The 26,669-nt window shown below is 31.8% G+C and overlaps 1 protein-coding gene and 1 long non-coding RNA gene across 3 annotated transcripts in view; one reads left to right on the top strand and one right to left on the bottom strand.

Moving 5' to 3' along the window:
• LOC127278525 (WASH complex subunit 5) overlaps positions 1-26,669 on the top strand; it is a 290,329-nt gene that overhangs the window by 124,140 nt on the left and 139,520 nt on the right. The window lies entirely within an intron of this gene.
• Positions 3,031-3,832, bottom strand: LOC127278545 (uncharacterized). The gene is made up of 2 exons (XR_007842501.1): positions 3,526-3,832; positions 3,031-3,198 (listed from the first exon to the last, which is right to left on the bottom strand). It is a non-coding gene; the product is annotated as an uncharacterized LOC127278545 (long non-coding RNA).

Here is a 26,669-nt window from a genome sequence, read left to right on the forward strand (position 1 = left end):
CAATTAGAAATTCTATTAAATGATTTGTCGTTTAAGTAAAAATTCTGTAGTATGAAAAATCGATTATATGGAAATTATATCAAATAATAATTCGAACAAATGAAAAATCATCTGAATGAAAATTCTATTCAACAAAATTCTATACCCAATAAAAATTCTTTAAAATGCCTATTATGTTAAATGAAAATTCGAGCAAATAAAAATTCTGACAAATAAAAATTCGAAGAAATAAAAATTCTGTGGAGTGAATTTTCGGTTATATAAAAATTCTGCAATATTGAAAATCGTATTGATGAAAATTATGCAAAATGCTATTTCGAACAAATAAAAATTCGGCTCAAAACTAATTAGGACAAATAAAATTCGATAAAATGTAAATTATGACTAATGATTTTTAGAACATAATCATGCGTCCCAATAAATACCTAAAATTCAAAAATTTTAATCATTTTTTTATGTATTTAATGTGCTACAAAGAAAATTAATCACAAATGTAGGTATATAAAAGTTGAAATCTAATGAATGTAGATTAACTTTTAGGTATAATTATTGTTAATGCATATATCGGTTCCATCCGTTTTATCCGAGTTTTTCCGTATTATCCGAGCATGCACCTCGTGTTCGATGCCTCGGATAATACGGATTCTCGGATAATCGAAGCTCGAATAATCGAGATTCTACTGTAACCAAATTGCCAAAATTCAAAAATTCAAGTGAATTTATGTTATAGGAGTCATAAGTTAAGTCATTAGTCAAGTTAGCATTTTTAGATGTTCTAACTCAGAACCTCAATTTTGTTTGCTTAAACCCTTCATTATGGGGTAAAAACAAAGCACCTAAATTTGGTACTTCGAACTCTTACCGGAACCTAAGAATTTTTTAAGAAATACGTGCAAAAAATCAGTTTTTTCAAATTGCCGCCTTTGCTTTCATGACATTTTAGCATAAAAATAGTTAGTACAAAAAAGAAAGTGTATAAAATTCTGAGTAATTTGATAAAAAAATGAACCCTGTAGCTCAAAAATTGACCCCTTTTTTCGAGATTTTAGCCAAAATGAGGTATTTTTCAGTTTTTCCAATATAGCTTTGAAACAAATGATTTTTTTAAAAAATGACCAACAGGAGAGTTAACGCTAACAAAATTTCTGACAATTTGCAAAATATAACAATGCAATAGCTCTAATAGTTTCCCAGATACAGTCTCTCAAATTTAACCCTTTTGAGATTTTACATAGAATGGTAATTCTATTTCAAATAAGAACTAAGGATAGGCATAGACCAAAACAACACATTATTCTTTTAAGTTTGTCGTAGTATGTTTTTAAAAATGAGTTTTATAAAAAGGAACAATACAATCGTTTTTTTGTTTTGAACCGCATTTGATTGGTGTAAGAAGTGTCAAACTAGCCTTTCTTTTCATGCGGGAACGACCCGATATCAATGAGTTGTGAGAATTTAAAATCTCCGGACGAGAATAGTTTAAATAAAGTGAAATCAATTTATTTATTCCAAGTTTTCAAATTTACTTTCCCGATTTTTAATTATATTGTCGATCCCTTTACCAGTGTGGGAATAATGACTGCCACATTCAGAAATGATTCGAGATAAAAAAAATTAATCCCAGAAAACACGAATACGCAATGGTTACATATTTGTTATATAACAAGATGTAACACGTTCTGTCACAAGCTTGTAGCATGTTACAAGCATGTTACAAGCAGGTTACGATAAATGTCAGCTCTGATCTCTGTAACAGATATGTAACAAATACATAACATTAATATTAATGATTTATAACAGATATGTAACGATTATATAAATCAATTACAAATTTTTTAAATCCAGTAACAATTACATCCCCCACAGCACCGAAAATTTCCTGAAAATTTCCTAAAGATTTATTTGCAAACTTCGGAAACTTTAATTGCAAAGTTTAGAGAAAATTGTATAAAGATTTAAATGTCCAAAATGAATAAATGTTTGGCGTAAAACTTGACGGAAGATTTAAATTAAATTTTCCAGAAATTTTCGACGCGAAAATTGAGTGAAGATTTAAATTAAAGTTTCGTGAAATGTTTGGCGTAAAAGTTGACTAAAAATTTAAATTAAATATTTATTAAAAATTTATACCGAAAGTTGAGTGAAAATGTAATTTAAATATTCAGTCAATTTTTGTGACGAACATTTCCTAAAAATTTAAATTAAATTTTCAGAAAAGGTTGGACGAAAATATTTGTAAAAAATACAAAAATAATATTTAAGAAGTACCGTAAAATGGGGTAAAGTCGGCGTTTGCGGGTAAAGTCGGCCGGCGCTTTAAACACTTAAATATTGTATTTCATTTATTAATTTACATTAATTCTAACTACATTTTTAATAAAATTTTTGTACATTTCATGTGAATAGAGGCCAAAAAAAATATTTAAACAATTGTATTAATTTTTAAGAAAAGAAACAGGATGACGCTATATAGAAATATAATCTAAAGATGTCCAAACTATTCAAATTCAAACTTTATAACACACCGTGAAATTTCCGCGAACAAAAGGACTAAAATCGAACCATAAATTTAATATTTAACAAAATGCGATAATTGATACACTCCACGACGCAAAGAAAATGATTCTATATGCAAAAGAATAGGGACTGGGATTTGAGTCACGCTACATTACCCGCACTGATTTCACGCAAATATCATTATAAATTTGTCACACAACAAAATTAACAATTATCAATTGAAATTAATTTGCCTTTGATTAACGTTAGTTTAATTTTCGCTAACATAAAAAAAGAAATAATAATCACATACATAATTTATATCATTGGACACGAGGTTCGACAATTAAATAGTTTTTTAATAGTTTTTTCAAGGAAAGTCGTGGACTTTCAGAAGAGACACGATCGGATCAATTATAGATCTGATGATCGCATCGTCTCACTTGGTTAGGGGCCATTCATTAAGGGGGGAACACCAGTTGTAACTCAAAAAATAATGCTTTTTTCAAGAATATTTTCCAAAAGAACAATGAATCTTTTTAAAGAATACTATTTATTAGTTAAAAGTACATGTAAAAAGCTGTAATTTAAAAGAAAAAAAAAATTTTTTTAACAAAAACTTTTGGAGATATGAGCCATTGAAGTGGCGTCTTAAGAAAAAAGGCGAATTGCGGTGACCAGCATTCTGCAAGTATACTTCGTCTGAAATACAAAAATGAAATTGATTTACATTTATTATAAGATTATCTAGTTCGTGATCGAAGGATTTAAAAAAAAAAAAAATTTGACAAAATGGCGACCTGTCAAAGTCAAAAGTATGATTTTCGTTAAAAAAATACGGTCGATTTTCAGCTATATAAAAAAAAGTTTTGATTAAAAAAAAAAATCCTTCGATCACGAACTAGACTTATATGTGTAAATGAAGCACACTAAATTTTAAATAAATCGGTTTAATGGTATTCGAGTAATCGTGGTCACCGACTTGGAAAATGTCATTTTGAGAAAAACGCATTAAAAGTTTCAACTTACTTTTTTTTGTTCAGAAGAAATTTTGTTTCTAAGTTACAAAGAGTCATCGATTCCTGGACCATATAATAACTCTTCCGCAGTGGTTGCCGTTTCTAAATCATAGGAAAAGGCCATCTGTCGTTAGGGTCAGGTATGGCTGGCCACCTTGTATGAAGCCACGGGACGCGCCGCTGCAGTGTTCTGTATATCTCATTTATTTTTCACCGGATCAACTTTGAAATTTACAGACACATTTCTAAATATGTATACTTTAAGAAAATGCACCAAAAAAAAAATCGATTTTTCGAAAGTTACAACTGGTGTTCCCCCCTTAATTACGTAAGGACGATTTTCGCTAATTTTGACCCCCCCTACCCCCATGTAAGGATACATAAGATTTTTCGGACCCCCCTCCCCCTTCTTACGTAAGTTTTTAACAATATTAATGTAATTAAAAAATTAATTACATCAATACGAATGGAAAATACTAGGCAAAATCTTACGTTAGATTAGCTTCTACCCCCCACGTAAGACCATGTAGATATTTTATAAACCCCCCTCCCCCTAAGGACCCTTACGTAATTAATGCCCCTTAGCCGCATAAGCGACTGGCGGGTCTCTGAGGAATATACCGCAAGTGACCACCAGTACATCGAGTTCTCAGTCTCTGTGGGAGACACACGAGGAGGCAGAAGACAGGAAGTCCCTAGTCGAAAAAGACCCTCATGGAACACTAAGAGACTCGACAAGGAGAAGTTCGTCTGGTCCCTTGAAGAAGCTTGCCTCATTGGGGATTTGGGCTGGGTGAAGAGGACGAACAATCTAGAAAAACAGGTGCGAAGGGTGAGGAACATTATCACCAACGCTTGCGACGCATCAATGCCGCGTCGCAAAGACGCCTAATTCGGAAAGAAATCCCTGTACTGGTGGTCAGAAAGGTTGGCCTCCTTGCGAAAGGCATGTTTCAGAGCAAGAAGGAGTTATACCCGATCTAAGGGAGATCCTTTGGTCAAGGAAGCATAAAAGGAGGTCAAAAAGAACCTCAGCAAAGAGATCCGCGCGTCGCGACGCCTTAGCTGGAAGGACCTAAACGAGGACGTCGAGAAGGACCCATGGGGTCTGGCTTTTAAAATCGTTACTAAGAAATTAGTAACGAGGCAAAAGACACCCGGCCAAGAAAATGCCGATTGGGTCAGAAAGGTAATAAAAGTTCTGTTTCCTCCTGCAGAGCCATGGCTTAGGAAGGACTGAAGTTTTTGCATAGTCAAAGAGGAAGAACTCTCTACTCTTGAAGAATTGGATGCAGCAGGTAGAAGATTGAAGACAGGCAAGGCGCCTAAAATCGATGGGATAAGCAACAAGATCCTAAAAAAGGTGATTGTTGCTTCCCCCAGATTTTGCTAGACATCTTTAATCGCTGCCTAGAAAGAGGAGAGTTATTTCCAGACTGGAAGAGGCAAATGCTAGTCCTCCTAAGAAAGGGTGACAAACCTCTAGATAAGGTCTCGTCCTACAGACCTATATGCCTGTTAGATACGATGAGCAAACTTCTAGAGGACATAGTCGAAAACTTCCCATCACGTCACGTTTTCAAGAAAATAGGGGATGAAACCCCTAAAACAGGGTTTTTGGCCATTTTTGAAAAATTATACAGCAAAAACCTGACGTGGTACAAACTTTGCTGATATCAGAAATTAAAGGTTGGTTCAAGCCCTTTCAAACGAGCCGTATTCGAAATTGATCGCACTCACCCTTAGAGCAGGGGGTGTGTTTTTGTCTAGGGGTGCACGAAAAAAATGTAAACATAATATAAAAATTCAAAATAAATAACAATTCAAAAAATCATGATAGTTCAGAAGTTTTCGGGGTCGCTAATTACGAATCTGAAGTCAGATTTCAAAAATTCAAAATGGCGGATACAATATGGCGGATGTCAAAATAAAAATTTGATCCAATTCTCTTGAAAATGGTCACTCGGGGGTTTTTGGGATTATTGATAACGAATCTGAAATCAGATTTCAAAAATTCAAAATGGCGAATCTAATATAGCGGATGTCAAAACAAAAATTTGACCCAATTCACTTGAAAATGGTCACTCGGGGTTTTTGGGGTCGCTGATTACGAATTTCAAGTCAGATTTCAAAAATTTAATTGGTTTGATTTAATTTGACATGCAAGTTTAATAAAATTAAAAACATTATGCATTTTATTATTTGTAAAAAGTCGGAATAACTTAAAATGTAGTAATGAAATGACGGTAGAAGTAAATGATATAAAGAGAATAACCACTGTATAGAGTATATAGCTTCATGAATAGAGCAGGATAGAGTTAGTAATTTATTATTCTCCGATTGGATCATTTTTTGGTTTTTCTCTACAGTATTCACTTCGACAATAAGAATTTGTAATTGCAGTATTTACTGGTAGTTTCTTTGGTCTGCAATACTGTGGAAAAACAAAAGACGATCTAGACAAAAAAAATGCAGATTTTTTGGCGCTTGAGAGGGAGGAAATTATCCTTCTTCTCAAAGAGGCGAATTCCTCGGAAGAGGAAGATTGACCCAGCAAGGACCGCATCCGCTTCGAAGCGAGGTACAGGCACGTCGAAAAATGGCAGGAACGATGGGACGGGGAGGTAAAAGGTCGATGGACTTATCGCCTTATACCGACACTCGCCACTTGGTTAAGTAGGAATCTTGGAGAGGTCTCCTACTATTTGACACAAGCGCTGACAGGTCACAGATGTTTTAATTCGTACCTGCAGCGCTTCAAAAAGAGAGACAGTGAGGAGTGTACTTACTGCCAGTTCCCTGTGGACAACGCAGAGCACACCCTCTTGTCTGCAGTAGATGGGACTTGGAGAGGCAGGCCATGTTCACCTGTGTAAACGCTACAGTTACCTTGGAGATCATGGTAGCGCTGATGATCTAGTCCCTAGAAAACTGGCGCCTCTTCGAGATCTGTATCATCTCTGTTATGATGAGAAAGGATCTCGATGGCCGTAGAAAGGCGTAATTGACACGCCCTACCTTATTTATTTTTATTATTTATTTTTGCCTTTTCTGTCTTTTTTACAATTTTATATTTATTTTGTGTTTTACTTCTTCCGTCTTTTTACAATTTTATTATATTTTTTATGTGTTATTTTATCAATTTGTCCTTTTACAATTTTATTTTTTGACTTTATTTATTTTATATTTTGTTTTATTTATTGACTTTTTATTGTCAATCCTACGGGGGTCGTCTTTTAATTTATTTTACTATTAAATAATTGCCTTGACACTTGTAGTTGTTAATTTAAACATGATATAAATTAATTATTATAATTATTAATATATAATTATAATAATGTTTAATGTTAGAAGGTGTTGTTACAAAGAACTGTGAATTTTAAAATGTTGTACTTACAATTACCTCTGTTCAGAAGGCAGAAACAATTATAAATTGACAAGTTGTCACCTGTCCTTGACGCTGTAAGTTTTTACAACTCTTGAAAAGGAACGGTTGGGACTTTCTCACAGTTTTTAGTTCGCAAACTCTGAAATACACACACGTCACGTTTGCATAATCGTTAAATTGAGAATACACTAATACGACGATTAACAATAAACTTTAAAAAACGACAAACTTACAAATCTGGCGATGATGATTACTTGCTCTAATACCGAACAACGAGTAAACATTTACTGTTCGAGATGCAAGAGTGACAGTCGTAATAATTTTAAAGTAACCAAAGGGACAAATTCACGATGGTAATTTCACGTTATGAAACGAACTATGAAATGATTCTGGAGCAAATGACGACTGACAATGCATTTGCATGGGTTTTTATACTAGAAAATCATCCTCAGTGGGAGTAAATAAGTTCAATGATCACCCCATCTCCAAACTTGACTCTTAGACCTTTCATAGAATTAAGACAATTCTCAGAACTTAGATGGACACCTGCATCCTGCATCGCATAGCGCAAGTATCGCTATTACATCGTCTACAAACATCTTCCAATAGTACAACGCTAGAAAACTGTGCTTGCGCCTCGCTAAACGCACACATGAGTCATAAGTCTATTCATTGTTAGAGAGTATTGTGCGTAGTAGTTTCAAATGGCATAGGTATGATTTCTAGGAATTGACCATCATCAGGCTTTCGATATTCAAGTCAAAGGTTAGCCTATGCTTTTTAATATAAGTGAGAAATTGAACATTGCATAGAATTTTATACTTTATGCAGCTGCAAAAATAATTCCTAAGAAATAGCCAAAGAATTGCGTGGAAATCATATTAGGAAAGTTTTTATATTGAGCATTATTCATAATTTTGAATAATAGCGTTTTGTAAGCTTAAAATATTGAAAATATGAGGTTTGTCATTTTGACAATAATAGGTAATTGAATTTTACATAATATTGCAAAAAGAAATAATTAATTTTGAAGAATTAGGGCGAAAACTAGTATAGATAGTTTTCGCTCTTGTTCAACAACCACACGCGATTCCTCAGCATAGCCCTTCTGTAGCGGGAGGTGACCTTCGGTGATGCATCTACGCGCCATATCTATACTCACATATCCATGCCTGTACGCACTATATATATATATACATCGTTCGCTCGCGTCGAGTCAAAGCATGCAGGCAGAGATATGCGTATATACAGATATAGACACATGTAATAATATATATGAGTCAATGCTTCAATATAATCTTAGAAATAATTATAATTTTAGTTATCAATTTTAAAAAGATTAATAATATAGATTTGTTTACTATTATTTTTACTACTTATATATGTCTATATAAAAAGATATATTTTTAAAATTTTTGTTACGGGGATGTAACAATAAAAATTAAATATATTATATGGGTGATTCTCCCAGAACATTACTTTTGCATGTCCTCATGTTTCTCTCAATATTTATAATAATTAATGAAATTGTCAAAGCATATTTCATCAGTTTATTACTTTTCTAAAAATCTTAGAAGAAACAATTGTATATTTTAATAATTTACAGGGTAGCCACGAAAGACTGATTTTAAAATTCCATTTTTCTAGGTTTTCTTAACAAAGAATTTTTGTTTTATTTATTTTTCATTAAATTTAATTTCTACTTATCTGATTTTTCATGTATCTACTTTAGAGAATTTTTAATTAACAAAATTTATATGTAACGGAATTTTCACTTATCTTAATTCTTATTTAGCAGAACTTTTATTTAGCCAAATTTTTATTTCAACTAATTTTGAATTAACCCATTAACGCCCATGCTTAGACACATGGAAATATCTGCACAATCAAAATTGGAAAGAGGACTGCGGTCCAAAAAATGACTTTTGACGATAAAAATTGTTTAAAAAAATAATTTGTTTAAACAAATTGTTATAAACAAATTAACAAAATTAATGAATTTTTAAAACCTAACAGCGCCATTCGATTCTACGGGAAAAATTACTAAAAGAACAACTATTACTTTTTCAAAATTTTCACGCCATTTGTTATAAATAATTTATAAACAAAAAATGCACTGTGGTGCACCCATCAGAGCCCATGCTTAGACACATGGAAATATCTGCACAATCAAAATTGGAAAGAGGACTGCGGTCCAAAAAATGACTTTTGCCGATAAAAATTGTTAATTTTTAACGTCAAAAGTTATTGAATTAGTATCAATTTATTAATTCCACTTTATAAAATTTTGCTGAATAAAATGAATTCAATTATAAGATTCGTTTCACTGGAAATTGGAATTAGGTACATAATAAAACTACTGCAGCAATGAACTAACGAACCGTAGTATGTTAGAGAACTTTTTGACCAACAGAGACTAAGATTTAATTAACCATATGAGAACCAAATTATTTCTTAAAAAATCACGATTTTTAATTTTTAAACAAGTTTTTCAGCGAAACTAATTAAGGTTTTTTGTCTTAAAACCGAAAACTAAATTTAAAACCGAAAAGTTGTACTGCAAACTTAAAAAGTTGAAATTTTTCGATTCACATACTGAGGCTTTGAATCGACTTTAAGGCACAAAAAAAGTTGTTTTAGTCGATTTACATTTAAAAAAAGTCGAAAAAGTCGATTTTTTTATTTTAGCTAAATTGATTAATAAATATTTTACTTTAAATAACTAATGTTATTAGATATTAAATTCATTTTATTAATTCTGTAATGAGAATAATTCGATAAAAATGTTACTAAGAAAATTTATTTCGAATGTTTCAGAATCAAACTAGTAAGAACTGTAAGACTGTATCAAACTGTAAGACAAATTTTCAAAATTTTATTCAAGGGGTTATACCACTTTGACTACATTAAAAAATACGCTTTTTCAAGAATTTTTTTTGAAGAACGGATTTTTTTTACTAAGATTCAAATACATAACGTTATTATGCTACTATTAAACTGCAAAAAAAAAATATTAAAAATTTTTTTTTTCAAAATTGCCTGTTTGGCAGGTGATTTAGCGGGGCGCTCCAAAAATTAATGGTCCTACGGTGGCCCAGATAACTCACTCCAGATTCGAAAATAAAAAACCAAAAAGGATTAGTTTCTGTAGCCCAAAATCTAGAGAAATACGTAGCCGTTTTTAAAAATATGCATTTTTGACAAAATGGCGTCGATTTGAATGAAAATATGCGTTAATGTTAGATATATTTTATATAGAAATACTATATCTTTCGCTGATTAAGATTTTTGAAAATTATGAAATTGAAGTTAAAGCATTTTCGTAAAAAAATATCCAAAACAAAAGTTGTTCCCAAAGAAAGATCTACATTTTTGAACCCAAAAAATGGGTCCCGGGAACCAACAGTGAAAAAAGAAATATCACAAAAATGCGTACTTTTCGAGATATTAGCAAGTTTCCATACTTTTGGAACACCCTGTATATATATACAAAATTTTCATATATATATATATATATATGAAAAATTTAAGGTAATATATAATATAATCGTCTTCTTTACGTCAAGACGAATCGATTATTATATGGGTGATTCTCCGCGTAGCGCACAACTTGCTTTTTTTCATGTTGTGAAAGGAAAATCACAAATAATGTTCACATAATATTTTGATTCCAATGTAAAAAGTTCATTTCTGTGATTACAAACAAAAACCAATAGTTACTTTTGTATTTAAGATTACAATTTTTCGTGAAAAGTGGTTTTTAAGGCTGAAAACGTCAAAATTTGACCTGTTCCCACAGGATGTTTAAACAAAAAAGTTAATATTTTTAGCAATGTGCACTAATAAATACAATTTCTGTTGCTATTTTAGTATTATATATTGTAGTGGAATTGAATAAAAACAACGTTTGATCAAAAAAATAATTATTTTCTTTTTTTTGCTATTTATACTTGACTGCACTTTTGTGTGTTATGCTGCGTTTTATTATTAAACATTGAATTATTTAAATAAAAGTCAAATGTTAATATAGTTCTACTTCAGTAACAGCAAAAGTTATATTCCTTAAGTTAATCCATGAAGAAAGTAATCAATTTTCTAATTGACTTAACCTTTTTTTACACATTTCAAGATTCAAATTTGTTTTTAAAAAAATAGAATATGATAATGGTTTATCTTTACGATGACACATTAAATAAAAAGTGTAAAAGTAATTGTTTATATTATTTTAAAGAATATATATTGGCTCGAACAAAACGGACATACGTCGCCTTGGCAACATGACAATAACGCATCTCATGCCATTTTTCAACTGACTCAAACTTATGTTCAATCAAAAGGAGCCAACGGTCCATACAACGCCCTCTGCGTCCATACTGCGCACATGCACTATTTCAAAATAAATTTATACTACCGTTAAAATGAAAATTGCTGACAGTCGGTCATCCTGACAGAAGTTTGTCCTCAAACTTAAGATATTCGCTTTAAAGTAATATCACAATCACTGTAAAATTTTATTACAATAAGATATAAATTATAAAAGTAATTAAAGTTGTAAAAAGAAATTATTGTTAGTTGCGATCTCAAAAGTAATTCGGAGCTTTTCTAATTCGCGCACTTCGTCGGAGTACAATATGTGATTGTTGATTTTCAATTACTTGAGAATTAACATTTATGTTGATAGTTTGATCAACTATTTCTCTATTATTTTTATCAGTTTCGTCGTCTGAGTCGGAATTGGAATCGGACATACTATAATCGCCATTGAACGTATTTCACGGATTCCAAATTTTTAATTGGCTAACGTGTGCACCTTCGTTTCGAAGACTAGTCACCACGTAAGTGTCATTATTCAAGGCTCGTGTAACTACCAACGGGCCTTTAAACTTAGGCTGCAATTTGGTAGACTCACCTGTCGCAATCGGATTCGTTTTCATATAAACAATGTCTCCAGCATTGTATCTAACATTTTTCAATAGCTTAGAATCGTAACGCGTTTTATAATCATTCTGCGCACTTTGAATGTTCTCACGGATTTCGGATTCTAATTCAGATGGAATTCGATAAGTTTCGTTGTTTACAGTGAGTTGACGAGTAGCGCTTTCTGAAAAACGAGAAATGTAACCGTACAAGGCTTCGAATAGAGAACATCCCGTGGATTTCGACAAAGATGTATTTAAATCGCGTTGTAAATTGGGAAGAAGCGTGTCCCATTTGTTCGCATCCAAAGTACCGAGTTTAGCGCGCAAAGCAGGCAAAATAGTGCCATTTAATCGTTCAATATTTCCGTTCGCCTGCTGATGTCTGCTAGAGTTAAGTACATGTTTAATGCCGTGATCTTGAACAAATTTTTCGAACGCTTTCGAAGAGAAATATGTTCCTCTGTCGCTTACAATTTTACATGGCGCTCCGTAGGTATTTACAAATCTTTTCAGTCGTGAAATTACAATCTTAGTACTCGTATTCTTTACTGCTTCGATTACCGAGAATTTAGTAAGGTTATCGTTTATTCCAAGAATATATTTGTTTTTGCGTGGCGTTTCGACGAAAGGGTCTAAATGATCTATGTGAACAACTTCAAAGGGGCGTTTACCAGGAGGTATTGGGTGTAACTTGCCTTCCTGTTTCCCCGGTTTTCCTTTGGACAAAATACACACGAGACAAGACTTAACATGAACTTGAACATATTTCTTCATTTTTGGGAAATAAAAGAACTCGCGTATTCTAGCTAAAGTCCTTTCGACGCCGCCATGATCTTTCAGATCGTGATTTCGAATAACTATTGTTTTACGCATGGATTGAGGAACTACATAAAGTTCGCGCTGTGTGTCGTTTACATTAATCAGTTTGTACAACATCCCGTCAGATAATTTGTAATCTTTAATTTCGTTTTTCTCAGACTTATCACGATCTTTCGGATCTTTTTTGAAAATATTTACCTTACGCAAAATCTCAGAATCAGATCGTTGAAATAAAAGCAGCTCATCTTCGCGCGTTTTAACATAGAAAATATAAACATCATCAATCAAATCATCAGGCTCACCTACTGGTCTACGTGAGAGGGCATCAACATGTGCCATTTGTTTGCCAGCTCTATGTTTAATTGTAAAATTAAATTCCGCAATTATCCCCAGCCATCTAACGATCTGAGGATGTTTTGTTTTTAACGCGTTAATGTTAACGAGAGCCTGACAATCCGTGACAATGGTAAACTTAAGTGATATTAAAAAGTCTCGTAATCGCGTAACAACCCAAACAATTGCCATCAACTCAAGCTTACTTGAATGGTATGAGCTTTCGACCTCGGATGTCCTTCTACCAACAGCATAAACGAGTCGCAAATTTTTCTCATCATCTTGCAAAAGCATTCCTCCTATTCCACGCGAGGACGCATCTGTGTGAAGTTCCGTGACTTCAACATCAGGGTTGTAAATCATTAGAACCGGATAACTCGTAAGTTTAAATTTAATTTCTCGAAAACTATCTTCTTGTTCAATTCCCCACGAACATTTTTCGCAAGTGTTAGTTTTTGTTAAATGAGTTAGCGGTGCTAAAATCTTGGCGAAACCGGGAACGAACCGTCGAAAGAAACTCATCAAACCAAGAAAACTACAAACTTCATGTACGTTTCGAGGTCGTTCAAAATTTTTAATCGCTTGTGTTTTCGCGTCACTCGGTTGTAGTCTATCGGTACCGATCTTAAATCCCGAAAATTCAACAGTTTTCATCAAAAAACGACATTTAGAAATGTTGAGGGTCAATTTTGCGCCCTTCAACAACTCAAGGACAGTTCTCAATTTTTTAATCATATCCTCCCATGACGTAAATGGTATGCATGTATCATCAAAAAAATTAAAAACCACTTTGTCCTGTACTTTGCCCAGAACTTTGTGCATCAATTTGGCAAAGTAAAAGGGAGCATTGGTTAATCCAAAATTTATTCTTTCAAATTGACCAGTCTGCTTTTCTGTTATAAAAGCAGTTTTGGTTTCGCCTCCTCAGTCAAAGGAATTTGGAGAAAACCCTTAGTTAAATCGAGAATCGTGTTGCTCCCGAAAGAAAACGTAATGCGTCATCAAAGTTTGGTAAAGGGTAACTAATTTTAATCGTATCAGTGTTTAACCCGCGATAATCAGTCACCATTCTCGGAATACCGTGTTTATTACGAACAAGAAAGGCGGGACTGGCATATTCTGCGTTTGTTTCCGTAACAATCTTCCCTTTTTTGTATTCTGTCACTATATCGTCCAAATCATTCCTATCAGTCGGATTCATTTTATACGGCTTCGAACAAAACGGAACAGATCCAGGTTTTAATTGAATATCCATCGTGATTTTATTGGTCTTACCCAATTCAAAAAGATTTAACGCTATACAGCACCGATATTCATTAAGTAAATCAATTAATTTCTATAACTGCTCGGGAGTGACATCGTCGTCTGTCACAATATCTTTTGCCGTAATTGGTAAAACACGAGGTTTCACTTCATCTAATTCTTCGACCGATAATATTGCTTCCCCAATTAAATCCGGTGATTCGACAAATCTTCCGCACGCACCAAATACTCTCAACTCCAATTTCTAGGCCTCGATGAAAAATCCCCTTCTAGAAAAAATCGATTGAAAACGATTGAAAACAATAGGAAAGAAATTTCTATTGTCCCCAATCGTGTTCTTACAATTGAGGACGTTTGACTTTCTTCTTTTATTCAATCGTTTTCAATCGTGTTCTATAGATTGTATTGCATGGACTATTGTTTGACGAGAGTTTTTGAAAATTTTTAAAAGTGCAACTATTTAAACAGTCTAGAAAAATTTCATTGTTTCAAGATTATTTTCCGAACTAAAAAATTAAAATATTTATCAATGTATTTGTCACCACAGAGGAAAATCAAATATTTGAGGAAAAATTAATTTATAGTTATTTTTTTATTTATCTTTGAATGAAGCTGCACAAGACAAAATGTTTATAATTTATCCAAAAAATATTTAAAAAATAATTTTTGACCAATATATCCAGTATTGTTTTAAATTGAAATATTTAATTATTGATGAATTTTTTTTTAAATTTCAGTAAAAATTGATTTTTTTTAAATAATCGAATATTGGAATATATATAATAATTATAAGATTCTTTTTAAGAACTTTTAAAGAATTTGATTACATTTTTCGAAAATATTTAATTGAAAAATTATGGTTTTTTGTTTTCGCATGGGTTCAGGTGAACTTCGAACAAAATTTATATTGAAAAATTTTTTCTTAAATTTCTTTGAAAAGTTGCTGGATACCTAAAATTTAGAAAAACTAAAAATTTTGTTCTAAAAAAATGAAGAATTGAAATTATTTTAAAATGTAAGAGATACCATTTTTTTTATATTTATTTTTATATGTTCCTAATTATTTATTTAATTTCTGTTTATATGTTTTTGTTTACGTACCTATATATTTATTTATTTCTATATTTTTGAGGTTATGTATTATCAACTCAAAGGTTGTCATACTTGATTTATTCATATATAGGATAAGTAAACATACTGACATTATCCATTTCACTAGAAATTTTACTTTATATTTTATATATTTGACACATACACACTAACAGAACAAACTATATTAGAAGAAAAAAAATCTTTCCTGTTTGATTCAACACTATTCTTATTCCTATTATTAACATTTGCGCATGTGCGTATATCATTCTCCCGATAGCACCCGATTAAAAACAATTGAAAAAGTCTAACTTATTTTACACGATTGAAAACAATTCGAATCAATTGAGAAAATAAATTCTCCAATTGGAAACAATTCAAAACAATTAAGAAATTTTTATACTCAATCGTTCTGAATCTTGTTCAATTGATTATTTCTAGAAGGGTTGCGAATTAATAGCAACTGGACATTTTCGCTTACATTTTCTTTTTTTATAAAACGATCACATTTATTGGCCTTATGACCCATACGTTTACAATTAAAACACTTTACCTGTTTTGGCGGCTCATTACAATTCCTACTAAAATGTCCGCTTTTACCGCAATTGAAGCATTTCAATGCATCTCCGTTGTTGACTTTTCGCTCCTCCGTTGACTCAGCCACTGAATTCGATGTTCCGGTCGATGTTGAAGGTGTCGCCATCTGTCGCCTATAGTTGAAATCAGAATTCTGACGCTCTCTCGATAATACTGCACCTCCAGGGTTCCGCCGATCACGAATGCCAAATAATTCCCTTCTCTCCTTATCATCTTTCTCGTACTCTTCGATTGAACGATACATATGATCAAGGTCAAAAAATGATTTTGCCTTTATATAATCACTAAGGTTGCGCAAACGAAATCCTTTACAGATCTGTTTTCTAGTTTCGCTATCATTTAATTCCAAAGCTCTACAAAGTTTAAACTTTCGATGAAAATATGCTGTCGCTGTTTCATTTGAAGCTTGCACGCACTGTATAAGTTCCAAAAGCAGATCTACCTTTGTTTTTTCGTACACAAAAGTTCCACGGAAGGCAGTTTGCAAACTCAACCAATCAACAATTGTCGTGCCTCGTACCACTCTCGCGCCGAACCTACGAGATGAATGCGCGCCGTCTCGAAAGCCATTGCATGAGTCCAACCATGCAAGTGTATGATGGAATCAAACTTCTCGACCCACAATTTTGCTTTTTCATGCCCTTCAGTACCATTGAAATTTTCCACGCTACGATGCAAGTCGGGCATAACGTGGAATCTCTGAGGTTGTTGCTGTTGAAGCGTCAGCATGGTGGCTTGATTCTGCTGCACAATGGCCATCATGGTTGCCATAAACTGCTGCATGTCCAAGGGAGGGGGTGGGGCATGAGGCTGTTGGTTAGGATTGCGATTTTCAGGATCACCATCCTGATGACACATTAAATAAAAAGTGTAAAAGTAATTGTTTATATTATTTTAAAGAATATACGTTGGCTCGAACAAAACGGACATACGTCCCCTTGACAACGTGACAATAACGCATCTCATGCCATTTTTCAACTGCCTCAAACTTACGTACAACCAAAACGAGCCATCGCTCCACACAACGCCCTCTGTGTCCATACTGCGCACACGCACTATTTCAAAATAAATTTATACTACCGTTAAAATGAAAATTGCTAACAAATATAATTAAATAATAAAGGTTAAATAAAGTGTAGTTATATTTTTTTAGTCTATCCCAGTCAAAAATCCTACGCTATGTTAAGCTGAACAAAAAGTTGTTTTGAAGTATTGAGATAACCATTAGAGAATTGTGAGACAGTAGATAACTAGCTATAGAAAACTTTCAGGAAGCCTGTTATGGCCGATTTTTCGCTTCCACGGAAAGCTTGAAAATAACAAATTTTGTACGTTTTAAAGAAAGCATTCAAGTAGCTTTGAGAGAGTTATCAAAGAGTTGCAGGATTTTGCATATATAAAAAGAAAGCGTTCAGATGGCGAAAATTAAATGAAGCGTCATGGATGTTTCAGGAAACAGCGGAAAAATGACAATGATCAAAAATTAAATTTAACCTTTCTTTCCATCTTTATTTATCTCGTAAAAATATTATGTATTAGATTATTATATTTAAATATTGAAGAATTAAAGAAAAATTATTTACGTCAGACTCGGTATTTTAATTTTTAGTACATTGTTGTCAACCAAAATTTGTAAATAAAAATACGCTGTTAAATTCATTTTCATAAATTATGAAATTCTAAAAGAATAAAGAATATATTATTTATAAAAAATATTCATAAATATCAAGTATAAAAATAATAATCTTTTTTTTTTAAATATTAAATATTTTGTCTTTTTTTTAAGAAATTGTATTCATTATTCAATATAAAAGGTTTTCACCGTGTTCGTATTCCTAACCCCAAATTTTGCTCAAGTTATATATAATTTTTTTCGTATATACTTTAAGTGTTTAAAAATAAACGTTTTCTTTGAAAAATAATTTTTATATAATATATAAAGAATAATTATTAATTGTATAAAACGGATTTACAAATTACTATAGAATTTTTATGATTTTTCGATTTAGTTTAATTTAATGAAATTATTCTAGTTTTCAGGAAGTGTAAAAAAGGTAATTAAATTACATATTAATTTGCAACTTGTGAAAAGCGAATAGAATTGCTTTCTTACACATTAAACTAGGCATTAGGAAAGCATTCACCAAGCAAACTGGTAGACCTTTTGCTAGAAGCTGTCCACAGATATTCAACAAGCTGTAGAAAAAGCTTCCCGTTAAGAAGTCAGAAAGCAAATATCACAGAATTTTAGGTCTAATGTATAAATAGTTGCCATGAAGCTTTTGAAACCTTCATAACAGTTACCTGAAGGCCATGTGAACCCTTCAGGGAAACTTACGATTTTCGACTGGGATATATATGTGAAACATATGAAACCGATTAAAAATAAATGATAATTTTCTCAACAAAAAAAAAATTATTAACGCCAGTTCCACCGGTTCCAACGACCCCAGCGTGTCCACCCGCCACGGAATTTCCACCGTCACTAGTACAAGTTTAATACACAATGAAACAAACGAAATTAAAAATATTTATTATAAACTATCATAGCTCCGGTAAGTTTACTATAACTTACCAAATAAATTTCTATAAATTACCGAAATAAAATTTTTAATTGTCGTTCGCGCTATATATGTTTTTGTAAATTACCCCAAAAATTCCCATAAACATTTTAAATCAATTTTCAACTACTTTATAGAATTCAAAAAGCAAAGAATTTTTTTTTCATTTGTTTAAAAAAATTATAAAAAATTTTTCCGGACCACCATGGATATTTATTTCTTGACACTTTATCTTCAAAAATATGTATATCCACAAGGCAGCAAATTTTTTGCTTCACACAATGAGGAAGCAAAATGTTTATGAAATAAACATAAAGGACACTCTCCGACCCCCTCCTTGTTTGAATTAAATTTGATCTGAAAAAATAAACTGCGTGCTCGAGTACACTGTGCATCTGCGAAGACTCGAACCTCCTTAATTGCTGCCTAACGCGGGACATCTGCCGACTAATGCACCATGCCAGCACAGCCTGAACGACCAAGCCTCTTATATTCTCAGATCAAGCCCATAACTAGTCAAGAGCTATAGTTAATGTTGAATATATATTTTATATAAAAATACTATATTTTTTGCTGATTAAGATTTTTGAAAATTACGAAATTGAAGAATTCGACTTTATCAGCAAAGTGACATTTTTTCAGATCAAAATTAATTCAAAAATTGATAATTATTTCTCGACAAATCATATCGATATAATTATCACATGAAACACCTAACTCTGAACCAAGGAGTTTAAAATGACATCTAATAGATGTCTCTTTGCTGATAAAGTCGAATTCTTCAATTTCGTAATTTTCGAAAATATACGTTTTTTTGCCTAAATTTCGTTATTTAAGGATGTCCAGAAATTGTAAATATTAATATTTCGAAAAACCCCTACGTATTTCACTAGATTCTGGGCTACAGAAACTAATGCTTTTTGGTCTTTTATTTTCAAATCTGGAGTGAGTTATCTGGGCCACCGTAGGACCATTAATTTTTGGAGTGCCCCGCTAAATCACCTGCCAAACAGGCAATTTAAAAAAAAAATTTTTAATAGTTTTTTTAGAGTTTAATAGAAGAATAATAACGTTATGTGTTTGAATTTTAATAAAAAAAATTTCTGTTCTTCAAAAAAAATTATTGAAAACGCGTATTTTTTCATGCGGTCAAAGGGGTGTAACCCCTTAAGTAAAACAAATTTCTTAAAAAAATACTTAAAGTTTTATTTTTATAATTTTTTAAAATTTGATTTAAGCAATTTATTCGAATTTAAAATTTTTTCATAGTTTTTTGGTTTTAATGGTCAATAAAATTTCAGGCAATACTTAATCAAGTTTTATAAATTTTTAAATAATAATAATTCTGAAAGAGTTAAAGTTGAAATTTTTAGAAATAATTGGATTTCAAAAGATTTTGTTAATTTTCGGGCAATTATTAAATTTTACAGAACTAAAAATAATTTATCAAATAATTTTAGATAACATTTTTTTAAGATAATTGAATTTTCAAAGATTTACAATTTTGATTTTTGAAATTAATTGAACTTCAAGTGATTTTTAATTAAACATTTTTGATGATTTCACTAAAAAATGTATAAGAAATAGCAGACAAAAATACAATAATTTGAAAACTTTGTAAGCGAAAAATGGTATCAGATGTTTGTTTTGGGCTCATCAAAGTGAGAATTTTGTTCGAGCTTCTGATTGATCTACACTAGCCTTATTTTCAATTCTAAGTGTTCATTGCTTTAAAAAGGATTTTACCTCCTTTTTATTCTGTAACCGTTTGGTTTCCGTGTGCGTTAACTGTGATTTAATCTTTTATTCTGTTGTATCCTTCTTTTGCCTTTGGTACCAGTTTTCTGTGATGTGAGTGACGCTAACATTTGAATGTTATATCTATATTTTTTTCACTGTGCCTGTGTGTCGGAGCTCAGTGTTGGTTTTTTTATGAGTGTATTGCTGTAGAGGAAGGGTGCTCCCTGGATGTGTGTTGGTTGATTCCTCTAGAAGACTTGACAAAGGATCCTTTTATTCTTGGAATCTTTTTGTGATTAGCCTTTCTGATTCCTAATGTCTACAATGGAGGAAAAGAGAAGGGAACAACTGATGACGTCAATCACCGAAATTTCCAGTAAATTATCTTCCTCACACACAGACTTATCCGACAAAATTCAGCCGACGAATTATTATTTGGAGTCTATTAACAAGAAGGTTGATGACAATTTAAGAAGGATAACGACTATAGAAAACAATGTGTCATTTCAAAACAAAGCTGTGAAAGACAAAAACATTATACTTTATAAACTTGAAGGCATAGACGTGGTCAACAAACAGCTGATTCCTGTTATAAACAAAATCTTTGCGAATTTGAAACTTGATATCGCAGATATGTAAATGTATATCGATTGGGAAATCTTCCTGTCCTAATTAAGTTTATCTCTGAAAGATAGGTAAAACAAGCCTTTACAAAAATCAGAGAATTTGCGAAGTTGAACCTTGCCATAGCTAACGACAGAATGCCAGAGGAAATAGAAAAGCGACGACAGTTAATGAAAGCGCGTCGCTCTCAGACTGCCGGTACTCAAGTGAAACCTGTCAATTCGGAGTCTATAGTCCCCCCTCTTTCCGATAACCCCGACAATCAGCTCGTTGAAAATGATTCCCTGCCGGGATTGGACTGCAGCTCGTCAACCCCTCAGAAGCATACTCAGAAACGTAAATTGGATTCTAAGGAAACAGATTCTGTACAAAAATCCAAAAGAGGATGGCCTCCGAAGGATCTGCAGGATGCTAGGGAGGTTCCAGGACCCTCTCCGATGTCAAGACTTTTAACTTAAATTCATCCTACGTTGGACAATAACAAAATTCAATCAAAAAACAAAGATGATAAGGAGCAGGAAGGTAACATAACAGACTAGCAGTTAGCGACTCTTGGGTCAGATTGGCCAATCTACGAGGGTAATCCCTTCAAGACGTATACCTTATCGGATAAGTCTGAGTTTATTATTGGTATAATTTACGCTGCCCCAACTCATAACTTGGATTCTTTTTTCGATAACTGAAATTGCACTTTGTAAAATATTTTAGCAGATTGTATGGTCAAATCCACGAAACTTTTAACTTTTGTGATTCTCGAATCGAACACTAAAAAATCTAAATTATTTTTAATTAAAACTTTGGGTATCATTTTTTTTGCTAAATTATATACAAAGGAACATTTATGTGCAGTATTAGAACAAAATATTTATTTTACAATTAGTTTTATAAGTCAAAAAGTGAAAAAATACTTAAATTTCGTTTGAATTTCTTGAAAAAGTTTATATTCTTAACGTTTTTGAGTTAAGATTGATAGCACTTTTTAAAAAAATTCAATTGAACGTCTTCTTATGAAAATATCTATTACGGCGTTGGATAAAAATAAAAGTTCAATACATTTCTTAAAAGGTGATGAAAAACAAAAAATTTTAAGACCTTTTTTGGAGTCTTTACTCTCGTTTTTCTCAAAATCCTGACGTGCTAAGCAAATTTGGGTGCCAGAATCGTGTTCAGAGGACGAAAATACTTTAGAAACTACTCCGATATCAAAAAAAAAAGTTGAATTTTTCAATTTTATATATAATTTATTAACATTAAAGAGTTTAAAGAGTTAAACATTGACGGCGTGAGCTAAAAATGAATCACGCATATAAATTTGTAGTGCTAAAATGTACTTAAACGTATATACAAAGTGACATCAATGTGCCTGCAAATTAAAAAAAGAAATTTTTTTTCTTAAAAGTTAAAAGTTTCGTGGATTTGCCCATATAAATTTCCCCATTATTATAGGGGGAGATATAAATGGTAGGGTGGCTGATTTAAACGAAGTAGATCCTTTTGTTTTTCAATATTAAAATTTTTTAAATACTAAAAGAAAATCTAACGATGGTATCTTAAATAAAAGAGGTAAAATAATCATAAGTAATTTTGAAAATAATGAATTTTATTTAATTAATGGTAGAACGATAAGTGATTCACCGTCAAATTTCACATTTTTTGGACCAGTTAAGACAACCGTTGTGGATTTGATTTGGTGCTCGATGGAAGCTATTGCTTTTTTACAGACCTGAAGGTTAACCAGATAATCACCTCCTAGGACCATTTTCCAGTTTCGTTGTATTTATCGGGCTCATTTAAAAATAAAAGTAAAAAAACACTTCTATCCCTAAATTTCAATTTGATGTAGAAAAGTCTTTGTTATTTTTTAATTATATGGGAATGCGTACGGAGATGGCTTGGCTGAATAATGATGTGAATGAACATTCTATTATTACCACTTTAATTAAAGATGTGGCTAGGGCTTTGGGGATGTCGGTAACTTCGAGCGAAAGGAGAGGGTTGAAAAGAAAACCATGGATGGATGTGGAATGCTTGGAGGCAAAAAATAAGTTTCGACTGCTTTTAGGCTTTGCAGGGCAGGGAGTTTTCTTGCGCAAATTCTAAATTATACTATAAGGAAAAAAGTCTTTATCTAAAATTATTAAAAACAAAGAGAAATAACTATGAAGCGTCTCGAATAGATTTGGTCAATAATTTTAGGAACTCCGCCCACATCTGAAAGGCCATAGAGGCGTGCCGACCTCGATCCCATCAACAACCAAGTATAGATGTCAATGCTTGGGAGGATTTCCTTTTTAAGACGTTCCCTGAAATGAGTGTGACTGGAGATACTAGTGTGCTACAATTGTATAGGGAAGTCCCTAGATTGGATGAGTGTATCACGACTGAGGAAATAATTAAGTATATGTAATAGTAAGAGTGGAAAAGCCCCTGGTTTGGATGGAATTAATAATAACTTTTTTAAAAATTTGCCACAAAACTGGGTCTTACTCATTTATCACTTTTTCAATAAAATTTTTTCCGAGGGTAAGATTCCTAAGGATTAGGGAAATATAACGATACTAATGTTCTATAAAAAAGGAAACCCTAGGGATCCAGGAAATTATAGACCCATACCTTTGGTTAATTCGTTGCCTGAAATTTTTACGCAAATCTTATGCTCGCGAATCATAACATGGGTTGACACATTGAATCTGATTCTGGAATCTCAAGGGGGGGTTTAGAAAGGGCAGAAAAGAAAAAAAGAAAGGGCAGCTGCCTAGATAATTTATTTACTCTCTCTTCAGTCATTCAGATTCATTTAAATAATCAGGGAGCCGCCGTTTACGCGGTCTTCATTGACTTTAAGGGGGCTTTTCCATCAATTTCGCACGATTTATTATGGCAAAAACTATACTCGTTCGATATGAGCTCTAAAATTATTCAAATAATTAAAGATTTTTATGAAAACGCGTATACTAGCATAAGGACTGACGGGGAGTTAACAAAAAGCATAAAAGTTACTTTAGGGCTACTTCAAGGAGAAGTGCTGAGTTCTTATTTACTTTTTGTTATACATTTCAAATATGGAGAAACATTTTATAAATCAAGGTTGTAGAGGGATCTCGATAAACAACAAAATAGGAATCCGTATACTAATAAATTCTTGGGATTCGTGCTCAAGACTTTTTCAAAGCCTGGCGATTAGTGTTCTATTATATGCATGCCAGATTTGGGGTTTTGACTTCTTGGATGATTTGGAAAAAGTTAAACTTGCTTTCTATAAAAAATTACTAAGTTTTCCAGCTTGCACATCCAATTACGTGGTAAGATTGGAAATGGCCTCTCCTCACGTAGCTGCTAGCGTTCTTAAACTCACACTGTCCTGGCTAACTAAAATTTCACGAATAAATGTTTCTCGGTACCCCAGGCAGTGTGCGATGAACTTGCTGAGGCTGGCGAGAAGGGGACCGGATAATCGTTTTAATTGGTTCAATCGTTTCAAAATAGCTTTTTAAGATCCATGTGGTTTAAGGGAGCGATGGAATTACTTGGAATAAGGGTTTTTTATTCCAATAGTCAAATTATCCTTAAAAGCTACGCAAAATTTATAGACTACCGAGATAAATCGTGTGTGAGCATGTCAAAAAGCCTTTTGATTTATCCTCACCTGAGCCCCTCGATGTCTCGCGTAACTATCTTTGCCTAAATTTACCTCTGCAATACAAGAAAATATTAGCTGAAATTAGGTTACTTAACAAGCATGTATGCAGAATTGTTTTCGATAGAAAGTGTATTGCATTTCGTCTTGAATCTTTATGTAAAGCCTGTAAATTGGCACAAGAGAGCCTATTTCACATTCATCTGGATTGTCCAGCGAATCAACATTTATTAAAAGATTTAGTTAAAAATGTAAATAATAGAGACTCTCTAATGGAGGGTTAGCTGACTCTCTTTGACTCCAAAAACGGAAATGAAATTAAGAGATTGATAAATATACTAACTAAAATTTTAGAAGAATGGACCAATGATTAACATGAGCATGAAAGTCTCTTGAGAATTAAATTTGCTTAATTTTTTAATTATATTTTATGTTGTGCTATAGCTTTTGTTTTTATATTACTTTGTTTTTAATTGATATTTGTTCTGCGCCGTATAAGTCTGTGTAGATCGTTAAAAGTATATATCTGTACTGCAGAGTCGAATTTGATTATATTTTGTATTTAATTTTTTTTTATTTTGGCGATACTCCCTTGTAAGCACATTTATGTGCTGTAAGCAAGTTATGAATAAATAATAATAATTTTAATTATTATTATTGTAATTTTAAAAAATTGTAGATGGGAAATTTTAGAAATAATTAAATTTTAGAAGGTTTTAAATTGAAATTTTTCAAACTAATTGAATTTCAGAAGATTATGTTAATTTTCAGACAATAATTATAATAAGAGAAAATTTTAGTGATTTCTGTTAATGAAAAATTTATTAAAAATCACATGAAAAATTAAATTTCAAAAATTTTTAATTGAAAAATACTTTCAGATAATTAAATTTTCAAAGAATATTATAAAAATCATTAAAAATAAATAATTAAAAAAATTTTTAAACAATTTATATCTATTAATTGTTTTTTTTAATTGAAAAAAATTTAAAAATATTTAAAAAGTACATTAAATTTTTAAAATATACAATTGTTTCTTCTAAGATTTCTTCTATTAAATTCTATTTAATTAATTAATTACTAATAATAATTCTTATTGTACAATTGTTTAAATGTAACAATTTTTAAAATTCTATTTTAAATTAACTTAAATAATATTATTAGAATGCAAATAAGTAATATTTAATTTTTATAATCAAAAATATTTTTAGTACATTATTTCAAAGAATTTTTTTTCAAAAATATTTCATGTTTTACAAATTAATTTAATTTTCAAAATTGACTTCGTTAGGGTAGTCCTCTAAAAATTGCTGTGATCAAATGTACAAGTCTCCAAATTGAAGTCAATCTGCCACTATTTGCGAAGTCAGGAGTTTATTTTTGTAAAAATTCTATTTTGTTAAAATGTCAACGTATTGTTTATCATATTGTTTTCTATATTAGTGCTTCCAAATATTTATTTACGTAAGTGTTTTCCGGAGTGGAATTTCCTTCTGAACACGAATGTCGTATTTATTTTCAAATTAATTCACGTCGTTCCTTAAAATTTAGAAAAAACTGAAATATGGGCTCATGGGGCAAGGATAGTTAGAGCTATTGCGGCTCGATAAAATCCTGCTAAAGGGACTGCAAATTATAAAAAAATGGTTAATTGTTCTTTTTAGGTTGATATACATAATCGTGCGTAACTATATACGGAAAACGAAGCTTATTGACCAAGAAAATAGTGTCAAATTATTTAGTTTGAAGTTTTTCAATTCAAATAATGCCTTGAAAAATACTTTTAAAGGTATTATGTGTTCCCAAAATCTTTTTAAAAATGATTTGGTCCCGTGAAAAATAAATTTCGACTCTGAGCGTCGACGCCAACCTCATGGAGGTTATACGGAACAAAAGACGATCGCAAGATATCATTCAATATTTCTTTATGAAAACCGATAAACGATATAAAAAGCAAATGCAAAGTAAGTCAAGCTGTAAATCAGTTTTTTAAATAAAAATTTTAGACTAAACAAACCCTAAAAACCCGAGAACATGTTTTAAGTGACTCCGTTGAATTTTTAAATTAAATGTCCGAAAAATCTTGAGTAGTGACTTTCTTGAGCTTAAATAAATTTTTTGAGAAACTCTTTCGTCATATTGGATCCTCCAAATTGAATTTTGAGAAACTAACATCATATTCGT

This window comes from Leptopilina boulardi, unplaced genomic scaffold (assembly GCF_019393585.1).
Source record: "Leptopilina boulardi isolate dan_hultmark-lab unplaced genomic scaffold, ZJU_Lbou_2.1 LbouV2_204, whole genome shotgun sequence".
Taxonomy (NCBI): domain Eukaryota; kingdom Metazoa; phylum Arthropoda; class Insecta; order Hymenoptera; family Figitidae; genus Leptopilina; species Leptopilina boulardi.